The sequence below is a fragment of the Ptychodera flava genome, chromosome 8 (genome assembly GCF_041260155.1).
Source record: "Ptychodera flava strain L36383 chromosome 8, AS_Pfla_20210202, whole genome shotgun sequence".
NCBI lineage: Eukaryota > Metazoa > Hemichordata > Enteropneusta > Ptychoderidae > Ptychodera > Ptychodera flava.
Window position 1 is genome coordinate 34733118 of NC_091935.1, and position 25184 is coordinate 34758301.

At 37.9% G+C, this 25184-nt stretch overlaps 1 long non-coding RNA gene across 1 annotated transcript; it reads right to left on the reverse strand.

Annotated features, from left to right (window-relative positions):
* Positions 1-12864: 12864 nt before the first annotated feature.
* Positions 12865-24202, reverse strand: LOC139139154 (uncharacterized). Its single transcript, XR_011553730.1, has 5 exons — positions 23976-24202; positions 20308-20423; positions 19012-19268; positions 16422-16563; positions 12865-15813 (listed from the first exon to the last, which is right to left on the reverse strand). It is a non-coding gene; the product is annotated as an uncharacterized lncRNA (long non-coding RNA).
* Positions 24203-25184: the final 982 nt, after the last annotated feature.

Here is a 25184-nt window from a genome sequence, read left to right on the forward strand (position 1 = left end):
GACCCCTACGAATAACATAAAAACTATACTAGGGTACGTTGGCGATGGATGAAAGCTTAAACATGATAATTTTCAAGATATGTTGAGGTGATGTATGTAGATATTCAGTATGGAATACAGCATTCAAGTTGTAAAAGAGCAGTCGCGTCGTTACTTGCCAGAGAGACACCAATCTTTAAGCGTAGTTAAGAACGTGTTGCGAGGTGTAACCAAGTCTGGGAGTAAAATTTTTGTGAAAATTGGAGAAGGGGGTGTAGCGAACGTAACGAAGTGTAGCGAGGTGTAAGGGGCTGTAAGATGGTCACTTTTTACTCGCCAGAGAGACACCAATCTTGTAGCGTAGTTAAGAATGTGTAGCGAGGTGTAACCAAGTCTAGGAGTAAAATTTTGTGAAAATTGGAGAAGGGGGTGTAGCGAACGTAACGAAGTGTAGCGAGGTGTAAGGGGCTGTAAGATGGTCACTTTTTACTCGCCAGAGAGACACCAATCTTGTAGCGTAGTTAAGAACGTGTAGCGAGGTGTAACCAAGTCTAGGAGTAAAATTTTGTGAAAATTGGAGAAGGGGGGTAGCGAACGTAACGAAGTGTAGCGAGGTGTAAGGGGCTGTAAGATGGTCACTTTTTACTCGCCAGAGAGACACCAATCTTGTAGCGTAGTTAAGAACGTGTAGCGAGGTGTAACCAAGTCTAGGAGTAAAATTTTGTGAAAATTGGAGAAGGGGGTGTAGCGAACGTAACGAAGTGTAGCGAGGTGTAAGGGGCTGTAAGATGGTCACTTTTTACTCGCCAGAGAGACACCAATCTTGTAGCGTAGTTAAGAACGTGTAGCGAGGTGTAACCAAGTCTAGGAGTAAAATTTTGTGAAAATTGGAGAAGGGGGTGTAGCGAACGTAACGAAGTGTAGCGAGGTGTAAGGGGCTGTAAGATGGTCACTTTTACTCGCCAGAGAGACACCAATCTTGTAGCGTAGTTAAGAACGTGTAGCGAGGTGTAACCAAGTCTAGGAGTAAAATTTTGTGAAAATTGGAGAAGGGGGTGTAGCGAACGTAACGAAGTGTAGCGAGGTGTAAGGGGCTGTAAGATGGTCACTTTTTACTCGCCAGAGAGACACCAATCTTGTAGCGTAGTTAAGAACGTGTAGCGAGGTGTAACCAAGTCTAGGAGTAAAATTTTGTGAAAATTGGAGAAGGGGGTGTGTAGCGAACGTAACGAAGTGTAGGCGAGGTGTAAGGGGCTGTAAGATGGTCACTTTTTACTCGCCAGAGAGACACCAATCTTGTAGCGTAGTTAAGAACGTGTAGCGAGGTGTAACCAAGTCTGGGAGTAAAATTTTGTGAAAATTGGAGAAGGGGGTGTAGCGAACGTAACGAAGTGTAGCGAGGTGTAAGGGGCTGTAAGATGGTCACTTTTTACTCGCCAGAGAGACACCAATCTTGTAGCGTAGTTAAGAACGTGTAGCGAGGTGTAACCAAGTCTGGGAGTAAAATTTTTGTGAAAATTGGAGAAGGGGGTGTAGCGAACGTAACGAAGTGTAGCGAGGTAAGGGGCTGTAAGATGGTCACTTTATTGAGGGAGAGGGGGTTTAAGAATGTAGCTGCGTTTGCATGATGTTAATTCAAGTAATACAACAAAAAGTTACAGAGTGTTGTTAAAAATGTTTACAAAATTACTCGAACATATTTAATTTGAAAAATTGTCACTTGTATAGTGCCCTGTAGCCTCTATAGAGAACCTTTTCAGATTATTCAAATAACAGAAAATTCCCCAAAACGTCATTCTTTCTTCTTCGACCAAAACCCTCGATCTTAGGTAAATTCTGTAACCTTCGTACGGAGCTATTTAACCTCGCGAAGGCATGGCACTGTGAAGCTCACCGAGCACTCGCACATGCGTAATTATTAACAAAAACACTTCATATAGTACGCAAATACAAACACAGCAACTAACTTATACATCGGTAAATTGTGAAACAGATAGCCTTCCGACAGTAAGTGCATAAATTGGTTCTTAAGTATCGATGCCCTTATATTATCAGGAAGAGCATTTCCAATAAGGCATATTTTTGTCAGAAAACACTGATAGTTTCATCAAAATTTGTGACATAGAGCAGCTTTTGAAAAGGATATTATTGTATTATTGCTCTGTGACAGTGATTAACTTGAAGAGGATAAAATCATCAAAGTAAACCGCGTATTTAAAGAAATGGCATCTTTATCAAGAACAACAAGTGGAACTGAATTAAAGCGCAGTGGTCGTCGCACTGCGCATGCTCCTGAGGGGCCCCCCCCCCCCCCCCCCCCCCCCCCCCCCCCCCCCCCCCCCCCCCCCCCCCCCCCCCCCCCCTGTTGACAACATATCCGAGAATGCCGCATGAGGTTACGGGTTGATTATTATGTTTGCGATATTGTCGATAATATGGCGGCTGATTTGTCACAAGCATACCACCTTTCCAAATCTAACACGCAATAAAAGGTCAATTAATCTGAGTTAAATATCTTCTGAATATTGAACAGTAATTACACGCTGGATTGAGATCACATTTGATCATGATTTCCTTGAATCAGTTGAACGGGCCTCGCTCGAGCCATGGAGCTGAGTGTATGTCAACGCGGTGACCTTCTCCATTATCGAAGCAACAACACCTCCCTTGTGCTGCTCTGGCTTGCCGATCATGGTCTTGAGTGTAATTTTTGTGTTTAGGCATTGTGCTTGTTCCTGGTCTTCATATATATACAATGTTGATCATTTTAGTGATGCATTTTTACTGTGCTGTACATAGCATTGTGTACAACCAGCGTGACCGCGTGATCAAACCCATTTGTTCACTGTGACTGCGTGCAGTAAACTCGGCGACATAATGTGCAGAGTGTCTCAATGTTCGTAGCCTTACATGAGTTTATAGATAGAAATACACCACTGAAGTTCGTTTCGATCTTAATATTTTACTATTGCATGATGTTGAGTCTTACAAAGGCGTTAACAAAGTGAGGGACCGCCCCCATCTCACTCCAATTGAAGTTGGCAAGACTTCTGTTTACAAACATTATGTTTATCAACAAAAAAATCGCGCACGGGCAGCGCGACGACCACTGCGCTTTAAATTTCCTAAATACCACTCATACGTCATGAATCGGCTCTTCAATATATTTCATTTGCAATTTACTCAAACAATGACAATGAGAATGCAACATCGACGATGGACAGAGAGACAGACACTGAACAAATTAGGAAAATACATGTACAGCTGTTTTGCAGTAAAACAACGAAAACATCAAGAAGCCTCAGATCAGAGTGCCATGCACCAAAAGATGAAACTTCTCTATAAAATCATAAACATTGCGGAAGGTGGTACACGGATCGGTATTAGCTGTTCAGTGTTTCCTTACCTGCTCAGTGTCTGTTTTCTCTGAAACAACAGCACTCAATAGCTTGAAATTTAATTTTAAAGTGTACATGCAGGTTGGTCTATGACAGTTTTTCTGAGATATTAATGTTATAGCTCAAGAAATATGAAATTGAGTTCGAACAAGAAAAGAATTAATAAAAAAAGCCAAAACTACCCGACCAAGATTTGTTTACATTTTCCAAAATATAGCCTTACTGGGTGGCAAACCTAAGTTGTTTAAGGAAAAGCCAAGTTGATCAATTGGTATACAAATAAACATAGGGAGTGATCGCTCTATGACTTTAAAATTTTGTCATTTGTTTTTATGTTGTTGTTGTGCTAGTTTGCTGAACCAAGTTGATGACATAACTAATAGGCAATTGTACAAACATAATCCTAATAGTAATAAAAAATTCTAAAATAAGAAAGTATTTTCGCTGTAGTCTTAATGTCGTATGAGCAAACTGTCGTTGCAAACAGCATTTTCATCTTTTTGTGTCCAAAAAATTTAGTTTGATCCTGAAAGGGGCTGAAAACATACTCAATTCCGTACAACTTGAAATTATAAAGGTGGGTTGATCATGTCAAATGAGGGAATGGAAGGGATAGGAACAGGAATACCCGTGGTGTGCGCTGCCGAATATGACTCCGTTCTACGACTAGGGCGATGTTCGGCCTCTGAAATAACCATTTCATAGACAGATTGAAATATATGTGAGATGACAACTTTCACACCTCGGGTAGCATTCATTGATTAACCGATCGACCGGTAAGTTATAGGGTTGACCAGCTTCTTTGATAATGAGTCATGCTGTCGAGCGTCTGCAATGTCGCATTTGTCGTAGAAAAGGCGATACAATCTATACAAATAAAGAAAGAAATTAGGCTAATCATCAATTTTCAAACGTTTCTTCACGTTGATGAAGCGCGCTTTGGCCCTTTCGAAATGAACAAGTTTTCAACGCCGGTGAAACTATGAGAAATTGGTTAAAAACTCTTGTGAAGATGGTACTTTGCGGACAGTCAGTATTTTCATATACAAATGTCATTGTAAATGATAGTTATCTTAGAAAAGGCTATTTTCATTGATGTTAGGTAACTTGTGTGATGCCGATCACCTTTCAAAACTGCAGGTGGGAATTGGCGACTGCAACCTTATTTCCAATTTGCCATTTCCGACTTCCTATTTGAGTTTAGGCGTGGTCTATGCTAAGAAGAGGCGGAGCACGAGACGAGTTATCATGACAACTAGATTGATGTCTAAGCATTCCCGCGAATATTACGATTAAGCTAATCACAATTTCATGAATGTTTCATCGTTACATTCCTGGCACTTCGCCACCTAATTATGAATCAGCCTATTCCCGACAGTGTACATATTTGGAAGTATATCCGATATAAATGAAAGGATTGACATGATTGAATTGTTCATTTTCGCCACCGGTATGCTCATGCAACTTCTCCGGTGCAAAATTAATATATGAAGTTGATCAACGGGCCGCGCTCTATCATTTCGTTAAAATACTAGCGCTCCTTTCGTACCTTATTACTGTGATGAGGGAACTAATAAATTGTACATATTTTAGAAATATATTTTTTACTATAACCCAAATGGGATTCGAACCCCCACACACTCACGGCAACATCGCCTAGCTGCTAGGCCTCACACAAAACCAGTCGGCTACCGTTTCCAAGAACATTAATTTAAATAATTTTATTCAGCCACAGGAAGTTTTTCCTATATCTTGAAATGCCATGACGGTCAAGATATTTAACATCGGGACTGTAAAGATGTTCACCTTGACTGAGTTCCTGCTGCTCCTCCCGGTTTACGTTGAACCGTTGGCTGTCGAAATTGAGATGCCAACACTCCGCTGTTATCATCTGCTGAGCCGTAATATCCACTAAAAAATCAAATCTGCGAAAGTTGAAACATTAATTGACTTGCGGGAGGTCAGACTGGTAGATCAAAACGAATGACACCACCATAGATCCAAGCACACCTGATAGCCACCACACTGGTTGATAATATAGTGATATATGTCAACGTCACTGTTTGGTTCATTGTTTTGATTGATTTCGAGGTGTCCATTATTTACGTTCCGGAGGGAATTCCCAATAGACCACGCCTAAACTCTAATAGAAATTAGGATATGGTTGACTTTTGGAAAGTAAGAAAATAATCAGGTGTTAGCTAAGCAGCATTTTGAAAAAGATATGATTTTCAAATATTGAATGAAGTTTTCCAAGCAAAATTCTGATTTGCCGCAATGTACCATCCTCACCAGTCCTTTTCCCTATTTCTCACACTTTAACTTGTGGCAAAATTTAATATATTAGAAAAAGGCTGAAATGCTCTTCATTGCTCGCCTAAAATATTTTAAATTAAATTTTGATAATTACCCTTCATTTTATTTTTAATTGAATAGCTACATTAGAAAATGAACTCACTGCAAAGTTCCACGGATTCGATACTCGGCGCGCTTGCCCTTTTTCTTTCTTTCGTTTAACACGATACACAGTAAACCGGCCGTTACAATTTCCATTTGCACTTTTAAATGGTTTTCAAACCTATACACTCAGAGTCTAGTCTTGCGTTTAGCCGAGCGTTGTCAGTGGGTTAGAAAAACGAAGTATGGTCTCCGTTCTTTCGAGTTGACAAGCAACCTTGCTATTTTAGTTGTACAATAAAACGGCTTTTGTTCCGTTTTTTCATGTAAGATTTACACCCTCAGATACGCATCGTGTGTAAGGGATACGGCGAATATAACATTTCGTTTCTTGCGTTATTCAAGTTGGAGGATATAGCCCCAATGTTTTCGCCCATAAAAGCGTCAATGTTTCTGTAACGTTGGCTCAAGCAACGAGTTTTCATTCATCTGTTCAACTGTCAGGACTCAATGGGTTTATTTATAGAATGAAATGCGTCTATTTCCTTTGTAAATTCATGGAACCTCACTTGAGATTATTCTTGTTACAGAAGAGGAATAGGAGAAAGATGGACTAATGCAACTTTTAATTTCCTACTGTACTTACTTATTGTTGTACTGTTACAGTATGGGAAATAAACGACGTACTGTTATACAAACTTGAGAAGAGAGCTGGGAGGGTTATATTGGTAGTACATGTTACGGTGTCTTCTCGCTTCCTTCTTTCACGTCAATGGGCTATCTATGGATTTACTTATTAATTATTTTGTTGCTGTTCAGACATTTAAAATAATGAATGGTTTTTCACCTGATTATTTACAGTTTCCACGTTTTTAGATGTATCATTTCAATACTCGAAGTTCTGGCAACGCTGATTTGTACATTCCAACTTTTCAGACAGCAGCTAGATATGTAGTTTGTACTTCTACAATTGGATATAGTATTCCTTCGTCTATATAGGAATACCGAAAGTTTGCCACAGTTCAAAGCGCAGTTACGTAGTTTTGTAAATGATAAGTTTAAGAAAAAAGGCTTCGATTAGATTTCATTTGTTATTGTTAACTTTCGTATTTATATTAAATAAAGTCAAATTTTGTATTTTCCTTATTTTTGCACTCGGAAGTCTCTGATGTAAATTATGATTTCAAATGGCAGAAAATGTAAAATATGTAAACTATTTACAACCTTGATACACATAAACATCGATCTCGTCATCCCTGAGAGAGAGAGAGAGAGAGAGAGAGAGAGAGAGAGAGAGAGAGAGAGAGAGAGAGAATTGAAAAGCCTATGGAATATACTTGTTGGAGACCAAACCTGCTAAAATCACCTTCAGCTTTGCTATTTCAATACCAAATACAGTTTTAAATTACCATAGAAAATGCTTACTAAATAACCACATTGTATACTCTATGTTCCTGAAGGTATAAAATAAGAACAAGTTTTTTCACAGTATTTATTAATTTTGTTCACGTCATCACAATCTGAATATATAATGGTACTGAACTCAATGGAACTTTCATGCCAAATTTCAACCAGCATCGGAAGTGATTGTTGTAGGGATATTTTTACCAAGATCGACAAAGAAAAATAATAAAAATATCAGAATTGTTTATCTCATTCTAACATGCAATGTATGTATGACAACATTTGTAGGGATTTACAAACCTAATTTCCAATCAATACAAGGAACTATTTCTGTATTTTTTCCCGTCAAAAATTCCGAAAAAAACTTCACAAAAACACAAAATTGAAGATATTTCTCTGAAGCTAGAGCCTCTTATGTTATATAGAGAACTTTTTGTGACATATGTGTTGATGAAGGAGGACATCTTTGACAACCATGCCAGGCTAGCTGACCAAAAATGGCAAAAATAGCTGCAAAAATACTTGATTACATATGTCATCATAATTTTGACATATTAAATTAAGATCATCCATGGGAATATGTCTACTGAATATCAAAGTTATCAGACGAGTACTTTTTGAGAAACAATTATTTAAACCAAAAATGACAAAATTTTCCCCAAAATACAAATTGTGGATATCATCAGACTTTCAATACATCACATTTCGATTAAGCTTATGAACCATTATACCAAATATCAAAGCTATTATATGAGTAGTTTTTTGACCAAAAATTTTGAGAAAATGCCCAAATATTACCAACAAGAGAATTTCACTACAATTTGGATAAACTTGACTATAGTCATCCCATGGAACATGGATACCAACTTTCAAAGCAATCGGACAAGCCGTCTCAGGGAAAATTTTTTGACTAAACACTGAAAAAAAGCAAGTCATTGACAATGACATAGTCCCCACTTGTAATAGGAGTATTAGTCTTGATGGGGCAGGGAAATGTGGTCATTAAGAAGTATCACTGGAGTGTATATGTTGAGATCTATGGGCATATAGGTCTATGTCGTTGTTCCCAATTTGAAAACACATGAGGCATGTCTAAGTTGTGGTTCTAAATCGGGAAAAAAGATCAGACCTCTAGCTGTATTGGCCAGCCAAGAAATACATATGTGCATAATAAATGAGGTACAAGATGTGACATCTGAAGGTCTAACATCCTATCAAAATTGGAGGGTATAGAACTTGTATATATATATATATATATATATATATATATAATATATATATATATATATATATATATATATATATATATGTATATGTATATGTATATATAATCAAGGTCAAAGGTCATCGAGGTCACGTGACATTTTCAAAAAAAATTGTATTGCTAATTAATCCCAAAAATCAGACCTCTAGCTCTATTTGCTTGCCCAGAATTAGATATGTGCATAATTAATGAGGTACAGTATGTGCCGTCATAAGGTCTCCCATCATACCAAATATGAAGGGTGTACCACGTGTGGTTACTGAGTTATGGACAAATATGTATATTTCAGGTCAAAGGTCATTGAGGTCACATGACATTTTGTCAAAAAAATTGTATTGCTAAGTTATCCCTTTATACCAAAAATCAGACATCCAGCTCTATTGGCTCGCTCAAAATTAGATATGCACATAATTAATGAGGTACAATAGGTGGCGTCATAAGGTGTCCCATCACACCATATATGAAGGGTGTAGCACTTGTGGTTACTAAGTTATGGACAAATATGTATATTTCAGGTCAAAGGTCACTGAGGTCACGTGACATTTTGTCAAAATATCTGAGATATCTGCGTGAACGGATGGATGAACAGATGGAGGAACGGACTGACATGACCCAATCTATAAGCCCCCTTGACTTCATCCAGGGGGACTAAAAACTGTGTCACTCCATCCTTTTTGCAATATGAATACGATGAGAAATGGAGTTTTAAACAAAAAAGTCCTCTAACACGGCCAAATTTGATCGCATTGTGAAACAAATCGACGTGCATCTGTATGGGGTAGGGTACTGTCCTTGTGCAAAGTTTGAAAGAAATTGACCAGGGCATGTCTGAGATATCTGCGTTAACAGACGGACGCACAGACGCACGGACGGACGCACTGACAGACTGACGGACAGACATGACCCAATCTATAAGTCCCCCGGACTTCGTCCGTGGGGACTAATAACCCCAAAAATGCAAACATACATATTTCACCTCAATTTGTACACTCCTTACTCTGTAACTTACTTAGTATACCTAAAGGAACCTGCGTACACCATGTTTCAACCCAATATGACCTAAGGTTACAGAGTTTTAGCAAGCTGCCGCATTTTTCCTTTATTCCCCTAATTTGCATATTTTTGGCACCGGCATTTGAACATATTCTCAACTACACCCCTGGGTGCACCTGTACTTGAAATGCTAAGATGGTAGGTGCTGCGGTTTAGGAGTTTCTAATCTTAATTGACATACATACACACACACACGCACACACACACGCACGCACACAAACACACATACAGACATACATACATACATACATACACAGATATGCAAATGAACTGATTCATCTTATAAGATAGCCTCTCACTGATTTTGTACATATACCAAATGTGAGGTAAAAATGTTTCTGTTTCCTGAAAACCATGGCTTTCTGAAAATCTTAGAGAAATTGCAATAAATTTGCCTGTTTCCATTGAAAAATTCAACAAGTGAAATTCCACACTGAAAGATCTACATCTGTACATCATTTTTTAGGAACTGTGCTATGACGTGTTATCAAATTTGATGCAGTATTTCTTAACGTATTACGCTTATAAGTAAATTTCATTAAATATGCAAATTAGACCTTAATTATCATGATACTGGTAAATGTCTTTGCACACTATTACAGGACTAGATTTTGTAAACTTTGCAGAATTTCTATACACATCTTAATTATGAAAATTCATCAAATATGCAAATTAGCAATTAATTGACTTAACACTGCTAAATGCCATTGCACACTATGGTGGTCCTGGGAGATCAACATCTGTACCACATTAGTCAAATTTGATGCAGGATTCCTTACATTACACTTATCATAAATATTCATTAAATATGCAAATTAGCAATAAATTGACAAAATACTGATGTAAATCTTTGTCTGTTATCAGAGTTGTGTGACCAACACCAGTACTAAATTTCATCACCATCTTTCTAGAAACCTAGCTTTTTCAAAATTCACTAATCATGCAATTTAGTACTAATTATTCACGCCACGCCAAAAACAATGGTTTTGCATATGTATTTCATAGTTTTATGTCCTTGTACCAAGTATGAAAAGAATTGGCTCAGGCATGTCTGAGATACCTGCATGCACAAATGCACAGACTCATGCAACCATAAGTCCCTCACTGAACTTACCTCCGTGGGGACTAAATGTGTGTACACAATGCAACAAGACCTCTAATATGTGATATTTCTTTGAAAAATATCATATAGAAAATATGTTTTACTGTACATAGAAAGATAACTGATATTTTTTTGGAGAAATACATTTTCATGACACGTAAACGTTTACTTAAATTTTCTTGAAAACATTAATGCTTTCTATGATAAAATATGCATAATATCTCTGACACATGAAATTGGTGGGATTCAAGATTGATCAACTTGCCATTTGGCACAGTGTATGAATGTGATATTCAAGATGGCTTACATCTATTTGAATATATTCCAATACATTTTAAAAAACACTAGAGAGAAACACATACCCGGTAGATCATCCTACGATATGACAGAGACAGAAATACATGTTATGCTGTATAAAAGCTTGTTAGGAGGTTTTATTTACCATTAAAATATCTGTATTACATTGTAAAAGAGTGATACACAATCACCAAGTGTTCTTACATATGCAGGCCTTGGAAAAAACTAACATATATTTTCCTTAATTACAAAGGTTACAAATGCAATGTAATTTGAACTACTGGAGGAATCAATTAAATCTTACATACGTGAGGAAGTTTCAAGTATACATGTACATCAGTGTACAGCTGATACAATGTCAATCCTGCCAATTGGGGATGAGATCATTATCCCATGTAAATCAGCATGCAGTATTGTGATAAAAGTCTTTACTGTGTAACAAGGAAATTTCACAATACACAGCTTTAATACTTGGCTGCATATTTTTACAGGCATACCAATGGGAACATAAAGCCTAAGACTGACCATTGTACATAATCTGAAATATTCTGAGGAAAATGATGCATCATACCTATAGCTGCATAAAACAGGTTCACAAAGTTTTCTATTCTCAAATATGTTGCTTTTAACCAACTGAACTGGGGTCCACTAGACCTATTCAAAGTATTGGTTGTTATGTTGTAAAGTTGGTTGTAAAGTGACCTAGTGACTGACAGAGCCCTGCTGTGGAGTCCAGAGAATAACTATGTGTGACAAATTTGTTGGTATGTACCTGTCGGTTTCAGTGAGTGTTTTTCCAAGGATTTGGAAAGGTGGGACACTGTGATCTATGATGGTTAAAATAGGGGGGGGGGGGGGGGGGGTGCACTGAGTGAGTGAAGCACAGCAAAGTCACTGAGGAAGAAATGTAGTGGAGGGCTTTTTCCAATTGACAATTGATGTCATGAATACATTCATTTCTAAACAACATGGAAACTCTCTTTTAATGGTTTGTGACATATTGGTAGCATTAAAAGTTCTCATTTGTAAGCAAGTGAATGGCAGCGGATAGAGCTCAGCTGTGTTATGTAGACTGTAGAGACTATTTCTGACACTTATTGATGAAGAGGGTGGAAATCTTTGCTAGCTCATTTCAGGACAGCTGTAAAAATTCACAATGTCACATTAAGATCATCCCTAAGAACATGTCTGCCAAATATCAAAGCTATCAAATGAGTAACTTTTGAAACACAAATATTTTGACCAAAAATGCAAAAATTGACCAAAAAATACGAAAATTGAAGATTTCATCAATTTCAATATATCACACTAAGACAACCCCTAGGAACCTGTATACCTAATATCAAAGGCATCAGACAAGTAGTTTTTGAGAAACACATTTTTTGACCAAAAATGGCAAAAATAGCACCAAAAAACAAAATTGCAGATTTCGTCATATATTCAATATATCATATTAAGTTTATCTGTAGGAACCTGTATACCAAATATCAAAGCTGTCAGATGAGCGGTTTTGATGAAATAAAGTTTTGACCAAAAATGACAAAAAAATTCCTTAAAAATACAGATTTGCACATATCATCACAATTTGAACAAATCTAAGTTGGGCTATCCCTTGGGATCTGTATACCAAATAATAAAGCTGTCTGACCAGCGGTTATGAAGAAGATTTTTTACCAAAAACGCCTTTTTTGGCACTAATTTGGATATTTTCAACAATATCAAAAAATTGAAAAAATTGGTTTCTCAAAATCATATAAATCATCTACACAACAAATATCAAATCAGTAAGTATGGCGTTTCTCAAGATATTTGAGAGGACGGACGCCTCACAATTAGACATACATACATATACATACATACATACATACATACATACATACATACATACATACAGACAGACGCCGGACGGATACCCATCCCAATAGCTTCTATAGACTATAGTAGCTAAAAATAAGCTCATTCACACTAACTGCAGAGCTAAAATAGAATTTAACCATTTGATTCCATGTCTGTTCTTTTTAAAGTTATATTCCTTGGAATACAAGTAAACAAGTACTGATAACATATATACTTGTAAATATCTATTTTTCATAAGCTTGTCAGACTGCTAAAGGTGTGCTTGTGATTTTCTGATAACATGAATTTTTACTTATTGCAAGCAATAGTTTTGATCTCCAAAGCAAGTTTCAGATGTAGTTTTGAGCTTTTGCTCTTGATAATGGAATGGGACTTCATGTACTGTATTCACGAGTTAGTCCAATTTGCAATAATCTGCAACATAAATCTCTGTACCCTGTCCACAAGTTGACATTGCCTGAAATCCATATCGCACAAGCTTGAAGATATATCTCCTTGGAAGCCATCATTGTTTACAGCCTGGGGGGGGGGGGGGGGGGGGGGCAGAGGAATGTGAAGGGGGTCACTCAAAATATTGAAAGCTATAAGGGGGGGTTACTCAAATGTTGAGAGAAAGAAGGCGGTTACTCAATTTTTGGTGCAAATGTATTGAAACACGTACCTCTCAGATTGCACCACTTCACACATCAATTTCTACAAATTTTTACTCAGTAAAATTACACATTGAAAACACCCCTGAGATTACGCCAAACTGCACCAATGCACACTACAATTTCTCAAATTTTTCCATGCAAGGGAGAGGAGCAAGCCCGTCGGACACTTTCCCCATCAGCCTTCCGCATGTTCTTCAATCAGTACTTTCAAAGTCTACCCTATCAGATATCCCAGTGAGGACCCTGTTATGATACCCATCCATATTAAACAATACTGTATGTAGTTGTATACTGGTTATAGTGTGACCTTTGACATCTATGTTTTGTTGTGACTTTGAATTTCATTTTGTTGGTTTCACCTTTTTCAACCGTCATGAGATAACCAATGATTATCTAGCAGGGTACACTAGGATTTGAATGGTCTTTACTATTGCTGTATTTATGTAAATTATAGAAATACATGTATTGAAATTTAAGTTTTCAAAAGTGAGTGTGGGGGGGGTCAGTCAAAATTTCCATGTAAGAGAGAGGGGGTTATTCAAATTCATCATGGTTTGGGGGGGCGGGTACTTGAAATTTTAGAGTTTCCGACAAAATTCCTACAACATCCCCCCCCCCCCCCCAGGCTGTAAATAATGACAGCTCCCAATGAAATTTGGGCTGCAGTGTAGCTGTATCTTTTGATGAATTTTTCACAATTTTTTTAATATCAACTCTAGTTTCTTGTTCTTCTTCTGAAAGCTTACTGGGAAACAAAGTACCTATATATATCATACATGTGCACATTGCAATGTTATTGACCAGTATATGTAAATCTGGGTCCTGATTGACTAGTCTGGTTCCCTGACCCATTTCCCCGGTAGAGGGCGTGGGGAAATATAGGGTCAGGTACCGGGTAGCCATCTTGAACAGAATTTTGTTCAAGATGGCGGAGGTTAGTCACCTGACAGAACATGCTACAACAAATATGGCTGCTATCATGAAAACGCCGGTTAAAATTCGACTGGATCAAAATTATGTTCGAACACTGGTATCCGAACCAAAAACATTGGCACACGAGACGGGAAACATAAACTCCAGAAGTACGGGGAAATAGAGGTGATTGAAGGCTGGCTGTGATATCGCAGCAGTACTTGCTGCGTGTATCGAACGCGCTAGGGTCATTGAGGTCATCGTCGACTGCGGCGTGACCCCAATGACCCGACCACGTTCGATACACGCCACAAGTACTGCTGCGATATCACAGCTAATTGAAAGCAAACTTTGTTGGAACTGTGAACGACGATTGATTCGATGGATAGAATGGTGTCCGAATTTCGTGAAACATTAGGTGACGACTGCATTAACTTGCATGGTACCTGAAACCCGAGTCCTTGCCTGAGCACCTCGGGTGACAAACAGAAGACTTTCAATCCCCAAGGTGTGAATGTTCCATTATTATGTTTATCTAATCCAGCTGGTGCTATTGTAGTGCCATTGTAGGACAGGCAGGTCTTTGAAATTGATCCTCTAGGGAAGTAGGGTATTGCTAAGTTAATGGAGTCTTCCCGTAATGAAATGCCTGGCATCATGTCGACGTTCTAAAAGTATTAAGAGGTGTGCTAAATCACAGTGGCTAAATCATGGAGGTAGAAAGTCTTTCTTTCTACCTCCACGGCTTTGTGGTACAAACAAGAAGTTGGTGTCAAGTAAGCCTGAAAGTGCGAAACCCAAGAAAGATGAGAAAAAGTTACAAGTGTTACTTTCATCCAATCACAGCTTGTTTTATTTTAACCCAATAGCGTCCATGTTTACATTAGCCGGTACCTGACCCTATATTTCCCCACGCCCTCTACCGGGGAAATGGGTCAGGGAACCAGACTACTGATTGACATGTACACCTCTGGAGCAGAAAAAGTGATAATGGAATGTTTATAAACAATCATCACAAGTGACAATTACCTACAGGTTTGTTATTATACTACTGAGATCACCATGATACTGAGGGGAGGCATGAAATAATAATTGTGTTTTCTCAGTGCTCTGAAAGTTGAATTTTTCCTCTCTTTGAGCTGGACTACCTTAAACAGTTCTGTGTACAAGCTGTAATATGATGATGCTTAGTATTGCGGGTTATATCTGTTAAGTTGCCCACTGTTTGTCTGTGGTAGGTGTAGTGGTTTAGGAGTTTTTGATCCTAACATACATGTACATACAATCTGTGTGCTGAGCAGTGTAAGGGTTCACGTCTGTCCACCATACTGACTAATAGGAAATCCTCTACCAAATGGAGGTGCAATCCCACTGTCTTCATCTTGAGAAAACTGTCCCTGGTAGCTGGTTCCTTTCTTTGCGTGGTAAAATGCTGCCTTAAAGTCGGTTTTGGATTTATCTTGCTTCCTCTTCTGCATGGATATACACACCTGTTCCCTAACATAGTAATAATAATAAACTCATGGAAGACAATCATGGACCAATCATGGAACATAAAACATATAATTTCTCTTCACAAAAAGTTAGTTTATTTGTGTGTTAAATATCAAAGAATTCTTGTGTAAAAAAAACCAAATAAATTTATTTTTCTCTCCGCTATATACATATTTCTCTAACGTAGACATCTCAACCACACCGTTTTCTTCTTGCTCAACCAATGTCCTGCACAGTTTAAGAATGAGAATTGCTGTAACATGTATGCTGTGTATAGTATCTGGATGGATTAGTGTTAAGCTGATGCACCTACATAGTTGCTGCTGGCAATGTCAATTAAAATACAGAAATTATCAGTGAACCTGTGTTTCTAATTAGTATTCTTGTAATCGTAAACATGCTAGCTATATAAAGACAATTAAAATACAGAAATGTATCAGTGAACCTGTGTTTCTAATTAGTATTCTTGTAATCGTAAACATACTAGCTATATAAAGACAACTAATATAAAACACTTTGTGCAAGTTACAAGATACCAGTTCCAGCACATCTTTGCAACAACCACTTGTGTATATATACTTGGGAGTAAGGACTGAAAAGGAAAAACTTACCTGTTGTTTGATCATTTCCATTCATCTTTCATTGTAAATGTCATGGCAAGTCCTATTCAAAGCCCTCCACTTTGTTCTTTACTGCTCTTTGTCAAGGCAATGGTATTTCTCATCCTTGACATTGCAGCATTCACTGCTGATCCTGAATTGTAAACAGATAGACTCATGATTACTTACAACTCTTTAAATGACAATGATAACCTGAATGATTAAAATACATTTGATGATGGGATGTTAATGAATTTCAAACACTCATAATGTCCTTGACCCTAATGATGATAAGCATTACACACATGTAAACATTCTAAATAAGATGACCCAGGTCTATCCACAATACAATTACTCAGCATCACAGGTGACCCCGGTCAACCATCAACAAATACATGTACACGCTATGGAGATGATCCTGGGCAATCCAGAATACAAATACAGGTACACATTATTGAAGATGACCCAGGCCTATCCTGAATACAATTACAAATACAGGTACAGTGTTTTTATTGAAGATGACCCAGGCCTTTCCTGAATACAATACAATACAATACAATACAATACAATACAATACAATACAATACAATACAATACAGGTAAACATTGTTGAAGATGACCCAGGCCTATCCTGAATACAATACAATAAAATACAGGTAAACATTAATTGTTGAAGATGACCCAGGCCTATCATGAATACAAATACAGATACACATTATTGAAGATGATACAGGCCTATCCTGAATACAATACAGGTACAGACTGTTTGTATTGATGATAGACATTGGTCATCTCCCATTATGTATTCTACATAGGCCTGAGTCATCTTACATGTACATACTGTGTGCATGTATGCGTATGTGGATTGGCCTAGGTCATCTTCCGTTGCATATATTATGTGTATTTTGGATATGTCTGTGCCATCTTCCATACCATGTGAATGCATTTGGATTGAGGATAGGCCTGGGACATATTCCATATCGTGTGCATGTAGGCCTGGGTCATCTTCCATACCGTGTACATGTACTTGTGGATAGGCAGCGGTCACCTTCTGTCATGATGTGTACACGTACTGAGTAACACTGTATTGTGGATAGGCATAGGTCATAATATTTGCATGAAGATATTGCCCAGGATATTGTCCAGTTGAATGTTTACCATGCTGAACAACAAGCAGCACACTGCGACATGCTTAAGTCGATGTTCGATTACAAGTAAGCAAAAACGATAATTGCACAGGTTGTCCGCAGAGTTGCAGGGTAGGACTAGTTACAAAAATGAAAGTGTACCAGGAATAGTTTGCTGAATTTCCATGGCTAGTGTTTGAATAAGAGAAGAATCAGTTTTTTTTTTCTGTAAGACATCAAGTGGCCATTATAGGAAAAAAATTGTGAGACTGGAACGAGAGTGACGCTTTCTCACAATTGGTGAGAATCTCTAATTGCCATTCTCACTGCTATCGGTGAGAATAGTTTAATTCTCACCATTGAGCACTGAGAAATGCACTTCTTGATGAGATAATAGATTCTCACCGATGGGAATGGAAATTCTCTCTAAGCACTGTGAGAATGGTAATTTTTACAGTGAGAATCAACCAGACTAATCATTCACTGGTGAGAATCAACCAGACTCATTGTTCACTTGCGAGAATTAACCAGATTGTTTCACACCAGTGAACAACAAGTCTGATTCTCACCAATGAATGGTGAGTCTGGTTCATTCTCACCTTAAAAATTACCATTCTCACAGTGCTTAGTGAGAATTTCCATTCTAACTGGTGAGAATCTATTATCTCACCAAAGAGTACATTTCTCACTACTCATCGGTGAGAACTTTTGAATTCTCACTGGTAGCTGTGAGAATTGACAAGAGATTCTCACAAATTGCGGGAAAGCGTCACTTTCTCTCTCCAGTCTCGCAATTTATTCCTATACACCCAGTTTGATTTTGAAATTAAAGCATTCATTGTTTGGACTACCAATAGAAAGAGGCGACTGTTTACACCTAGTGTACAAAATGTGATTATCTGCAGTACCTTCTCAAAGTGAACAGTTGGTTTAAAAATTAGACTCTGTGATTGGAGAACTGAAAGCACTTGATGACTGAGGCAGAAGGGAAAGGGTAGAAAGGAAACATCTTGAAGTTACCCTGTAAATAATGCAATACTTATGATACGTCTTGATACATTTACAAAAGTGCAAGTCACATAAGTGTGAAGCACACGGGAAATAAAATTTGTTGTGAATCTTATAAAGAAAGCAGTTTGTTCCATAAAAAATAGTTGTTTATTTTCATTGCCACTAACTATCTGTGGTTCAGGATGGTCCTACTTAAATTTGAAAATCACAAATGTCCCATGGACCTGGTAATGTATTACTTTGAATGGAAATGATTATGGGACCAGTTTAATGTCATATTGTTACTGTAGCAACTGATAGGACCAGAGTATACAGCTGTCAGTTGGCCAAAATCACAGATGAAATTATATGTAATTTGGATGGCTATAGTTCTAGCAAGTCAATGTTGGTCTCATTTAGCCAGAATGGCTTAATGGTAAATTTAGCCAGTGGAAACACTGAACAGGATATATGTAAGTACAAACCTGTGCCACAGCAAGGACCCACTGCCTTAGGAAAGTAAATATATTGATGAAAACTCCCTCAATTCCATGGGTTTTTGCACTGCATTGATGACAACACCACCATCTCTGTTCAGTGTTGGCTGTTTGCATAGCCACACACTGTGTATTTGCTTTGCAATGGAGGATGGTATTGTCACCATGTTGTTTTTCACCAGGTTGTCAGACCAGTATCCAATGACAATGGGACGCACTGCCTCAGTAAGGGATCTCGAATCTGACTGGGTGAAAAGAAAACATTAACAAGGATGTAATGTAAATATTATCTCCTGCAAATTGCTGACATTACTTTACACATCAGTTCATTCTGAAACATGGCTTTTTATATTCATTAAGATATTAAGAAAACTTGATTGTTTATGACTTCTGTAATTTTAATTAAACCTTTCATCACTGGTATAACTTTGCAACAAACCCTTTGTATTCACTGGTGATTGTTGACCTTTTCAAAGAAAACTATAATGTAGGTCAAGACGTGCATTCAAGCAAGTAGCAATAAATTCATTTATACATTTATTTCAAGGGAAGACCTGGAACAGGCTCCATAAAATATACATAAAAATATGAATGCATGAAGTACAATAAAACAATAAACAACACACAACAAACTATGTGAAACTATTAAAAATATGTACAAATTTAGGCATGACATTCTGACCAGGCATCTGAAACTTTGACAAGATAAAGTGTTGTCAATGGCAGGGTTGGAAATGCACACATCAAAGTAGCCATACATCTTTGAAGAGCCAAGTACCTAAAACCATTGAGTTTTATACTGTGAGTCTAAAAAACAGTGCGAGTTCTAGTATTTGTAGTTTACTGAGGAACATCAAAATTAACATGAAACATGATTGGGGACAATCATACATATTATTAAAATATTCATATAAAAATATAGTATATAAAAACAATCTTCGATGATAAAGAGGCTAAAGGTTAAAACGCTTGCAGAATTCGGTAATTATTTCAGCTGTTAGGATGCTATGTTTGAAACAAAGGAACTTCATGAATTTCATTTGCACTTGCTCAATTTTTTCCTGTTGATTTTTTTTGCCAAGGAGACTACAGTACAGACACATATTCTAAAATACTTACATGTATTATATAAGTTATGTACAGAGCGTCAAGGGAGTTGATGTTGAAGAAAGAACTACAACTCCGCCAAATATAACCGAGCATGCGAAAAGCTTAACTGATAATGAACAAGATGTGCAGGAAATTAAAAATAAAAAATGACTAAAAATTTAAAACAAATCTTACCTGATGAAGGATTTGTAAAAGATCAGTTGTCAATCTTTTGATTCTTGTTCCTTCTACGTTCCACATACATATACCTCTGAGGCTTTACGACCAGGTTACATGAGGTATACTAACAGCTGTAGACAAATGTCAATGAATACAATTAGAATCTTGAGATAGTCCTATTTCTCACTGTCTGTACAATGGATACTCAACTTTATAATCATGGATATGTGTCAAAAGATTAGTAAAATCATACACTCATTCATTATGTATTACCATGCCACAAATACACAGTAATCATGGTTTGCTTTTATGTCCGTGAATATGAATAATAATGCTAACATTGAAACTTTTCAGCAAAAATGTAAATAGTCAATTGTACAACGATCATAATCAATCACAAAAACAAAATGAAGTGCTTGTGGGCCAAATTATACACTTTTTAAAAAATCTCCAGATTTGCCAAATTTTTAGGGTGGGCATGACTGTGCATCAATGCTTATTACATGCCTTGATGTGGGTGCAAATCAGTGAATTGATTTGAAAAGGAACATCCGGGGAGTTAGCGGGTCGGTGAACATAATGTACTGACCGGTTTTAATGGTTACCCGGGCAAGTGAAGCCCTTCAACGTTTTTAACATCCAAGTAGACACTTAATGATAGATGTAAAATATACATGTGCACACTTCTATTTTGACTTTTGTTAAAATCCTTTCGATGCTGGTCGATAATGGTAAAATTGTTTGAAAATGTCCTGCATATACGTATGTAACTAAATGTGATACAGCATTTATAACCATGAAGATATTGTTGCCTGAATACATGGGTTTATGTGCCCTCGCAGCAGGTTGATAATATCATGGAAATAACAGACTCTGCTCTGACCATTAACATTTATCTATAGGCTTTGGCAAGACTGAAAGCCAAAATAAGCATGCTCGCCAAGCCTTGTTAATTTTGGACTTTCCTCTTGCCCTTGGCCATAAATTAATGATAATGGTCAGGGCTTCTCCCATTTTCTCTATAATATTAATTTCCAGGGCTCGAAATTAGCGGTAGTCCCGCTCCACAGACTACCAACTTTTCCCTGGGGCTACCAAAGTCCATGAAATGGTAGCCCACACGGACTACCAAAGCCTGGGACAGGAAATTACTTAGTGGGCGACATGATGTTGATCGCTGACGCCACTACACATGCTATACCGACGATCATACAGTCAAACCAGCTGGACACAGAAAGGACATGTCGAATTTTTTGCGACAAACTTTCAATAAAATATCATTTATATCTGAACTGATGTACTTGGATAACAGGCTCGAGAAATGATGGCCAATGAAAATTCATTTTCATATTTATTTAGTCACAATTTATCAATCACAATTGGACACAAAATTATTCAAACTGCAAAGAAAAAGCTGTCGGGCCATCCACACATTTAGCTTTCCGGGGGAAATATAGTCAAAATTGCCACGAAAGTATTAGGAACATGACTGTACCAAGTTGTCATCCTGAAATTCATAGCCAATCTATTTTTAGCCATGTTATGTTTACACGTGTGAGTGAAAAGTCGTTGTCATTAAAGCCCCTGTAGCTGTAACTCTTGAAATTTGTGGACCTGAAAAAGGCTTTCTTTCTTCTCTGGTTATCTTTAAATTCTAGAAATTTAAAGGATATAGTCTTTTACCACTGAAAACCTGGACAAGCAAATTTAAATTTTAACTGTTATTTTGATTTCCCGCCATTTTTAAAAATGGGTAATATTACAAAAAACAGCATATGGTGTCCCAGTGGAGAACATTCAACACTATGCATTATATTTTGGATTACTCTGTTGTTTCTGTGAAGATTCCAATGCATATATGCACTGCGTACTGTGTTTTTGCTTTATTTGCATGAGGGCGCCATTTTATGTTTGGGCAAACATTTATTATTTATCTTGCTCAAAATTGCACATGCAGTCCCAGTGGACAGTTTATTCTACCTGTATAAACACCCCTCAATGAGTACATTCCCATGAACTTGTTTTAGTTTGGAAGTAAAATCACAAAAATAATGGGAAAAAGATACAGCTATCGGGCCTTTAAGTACATCAAAGCTCTGCGTATGTGTGAATAGGTCGTCAAACTTTGAGGCGTCACCGTCGTCCACTACACATGCTATACCGTTCTCCAAGGCCATGATCAGCAGGTATTGATGTCAAATGACTAGAAAATTCACTCACTGGATAGAATCATGAAAATAAATCGGTCATCGTCTAGATATAAATAAAATATTCTTTACAAAAAAAACCTCTTCATTCATGCATGGGCTACCAGACCTTGTCGCTGGGCTACCAACTTCAGAAAAGGTAGCCTACTGGGATACCAGGGTAAAAAGTTAATTTCGAGCCCTGATTTCATTTATTAAGGGTTAAATAAGTGTGATAAGGCCATTTGTGTACAAGAAATTAAATTTTGGAATTTCAGCAAATGCACTATTCATGTATGTACACAAGGCTGCCAAAGGAACAAGGAACAATTTTTTTCCAATACAAAACTGACAACATTTTTGCACTCTTTAGACTTTCGCCAAGTCTGTGGGCATGTATATATCAAAAATGAATACATTGAAGCAATGAACTTCGCAGACTGGCAGGCTAGGTGGTTGGCTGGTGCTCAGATAGTGGGGTGAATGCCATTCCCTACAGACTTGTGAACCTTGCAGGGTTTCAGTAGCTATAAATAATTCATATGACATCAGGTAATAAATATGCATGACTAATCTTAATCTTAATCAAGCATAATTTTCCAACTCATTTAAAGTTGGAATAGAGAAGAATAGTGAGTATAAATATGTTTTCAGAATTTTTAAAACAGTCTGTGAATCTTTCTAAACATGGGGGATATTTTTGCCTTCCCTGGGGAATCGCAGCGGTACAATTATCATAATGAATCATGGTAATCTCCAGTCCTATGAAGTATCAGTAAATTTCACAATTGCAATCACCTTCCCTGATTTTTGTACCCATCACAGCTCTGCTCGGCTCCATACCCAAACCGGGTATTTGATTCCGCTCGTTTTTCAATAACATTGTTTCCAGAGAATGTTATCGTAGGAATTATAACAAAAGATGATTCATTCACTGGCAATTTTTTAGTAATTCTGGGTAAGAAATACATATATGATTGCAGAAGATGGCATAGAATACCAAGGATTCGACAATTTACAATAAGGGTACAAGAAAGAATAACGGTAGAAAAACATTATTTTAAGATTCAGCGGTGAGAATAAGAACAGATTCTCACTAATTGCGAGAAAGCGTCATTTTCTCGCTCGAGTCTCACAATTTTTCCCTATGATGCTGTACGTGTTGAGGCTTACAGACCACAGACGTTCTGTTGAGTGGATAGTTTGTAAAAGTGGAGTTTCCGCTACGTTCCGACGTTCTCCTCCGTAGCCTTATCACCATTTGAAGAAAAGGCTACAGAACAGAACGTCCGAACGTAGCATAAACTACACTTTTACAAACTACCCACTCAACAGAACGTCTGTGTTACAGACAAGCTGCAGTACAGTAGCTCGCGCTCGGGGTATTTGGGTCGGACGGTGACCTCGAGCCACTGTGCAGTTACACACACTGCCACACCAGCAGTGCCACGCAGAGCTAAGCGGCAGCATACTGGTACCATCGAGGTAGATACTTACGTGGAAGAGAGGACTTCGCCAGTCGACGAAAATACGTGATCATCAGCTGCTCCCCTACAATGGTGAGACTTGGCTGCAGTACGATGTACGGCTGAGTCGCCCACGATGTAACAAACACAACTCATACGCGATCGCGTGGCCGCGCATTGAAGTGACTTGGGGATTCCTCGTACAGCCTCCGGTCACCGGGGTGACCCAGGCCTGGGGGTGACCGGGCGTTTGTGACGATAGGGCCGCTTTACACAGGCATATCCTTCCATGACAAGCAATCAAGTACGCCATTCATGGCTTTATTTTGACAATACATCAAAGAAACTCGATGTACAAATTTTACAGAATGCTTTATAAAATATAAACCAACACTCCTAACACATTACGCCACAGTCGCTCGAGAGCTATTCAGCTCTGAGACTATTCGCCCCATAGACGAGTATACAGAAGCTCGCTTCTGTATACTCGTCTATGGGGCGAATAGTCCCAGAGCTGAATAGCTCTCGAGCGACTGTGATTACGCTTTCAAGTGTAGTGTTAATTTAGCTTCGCTACACTTCGTTACACTTGTTCTCATTTGCATACAACTTCCAACCTCTCTTCTTGAATTAGATGGACGGACAGAGAGACATCGCTTTTAGATTTGCTCACGTCTGTGAACACGTGAGTTACTGAGGTCGGCTGTCTACAAAGACGGTGTCCACTGCAGTCAACAGACTTTGCTTCTCACTGAAGTCAGTACGCCAAAGTTTAGTGCATCTACATCTCAGTGTCAAAGCGAGGAAGAGCGAGTGCAAAGTGTGAAGTGAAGAAGTGCGAAGTGACTATAGCTTGTACAACTTCAATCGTTACCAAATCTGCATATTGTCATGACTTTGGAATGCATATTTAATAAACTAAAGATGAGTCGGCAAAGGCCAAGGGGAGGGAGGTCGCTTCAATCTAACACATTGTCAAGCAGGATGAAATGATCTGTCAACACAGAACGTGGAGGTCCAGACTGAACGTCTTGTCATTGCCATTGACTTCAGCAGTTGCTTAAATAATATATCACTAAAAGGAAGAAATCCCGTTACACTTCAAGGTTCGGAAAACAAACAAGGAGAGGTCATTCTTGCGATGTAACTTCGTGAAAGGGCTTCTGTCGGTCAAAATCGCCAGCCGTCAAAACAAATTCAAAAACTATTTTAAAAATACTAAAATTACAATGCATAAACT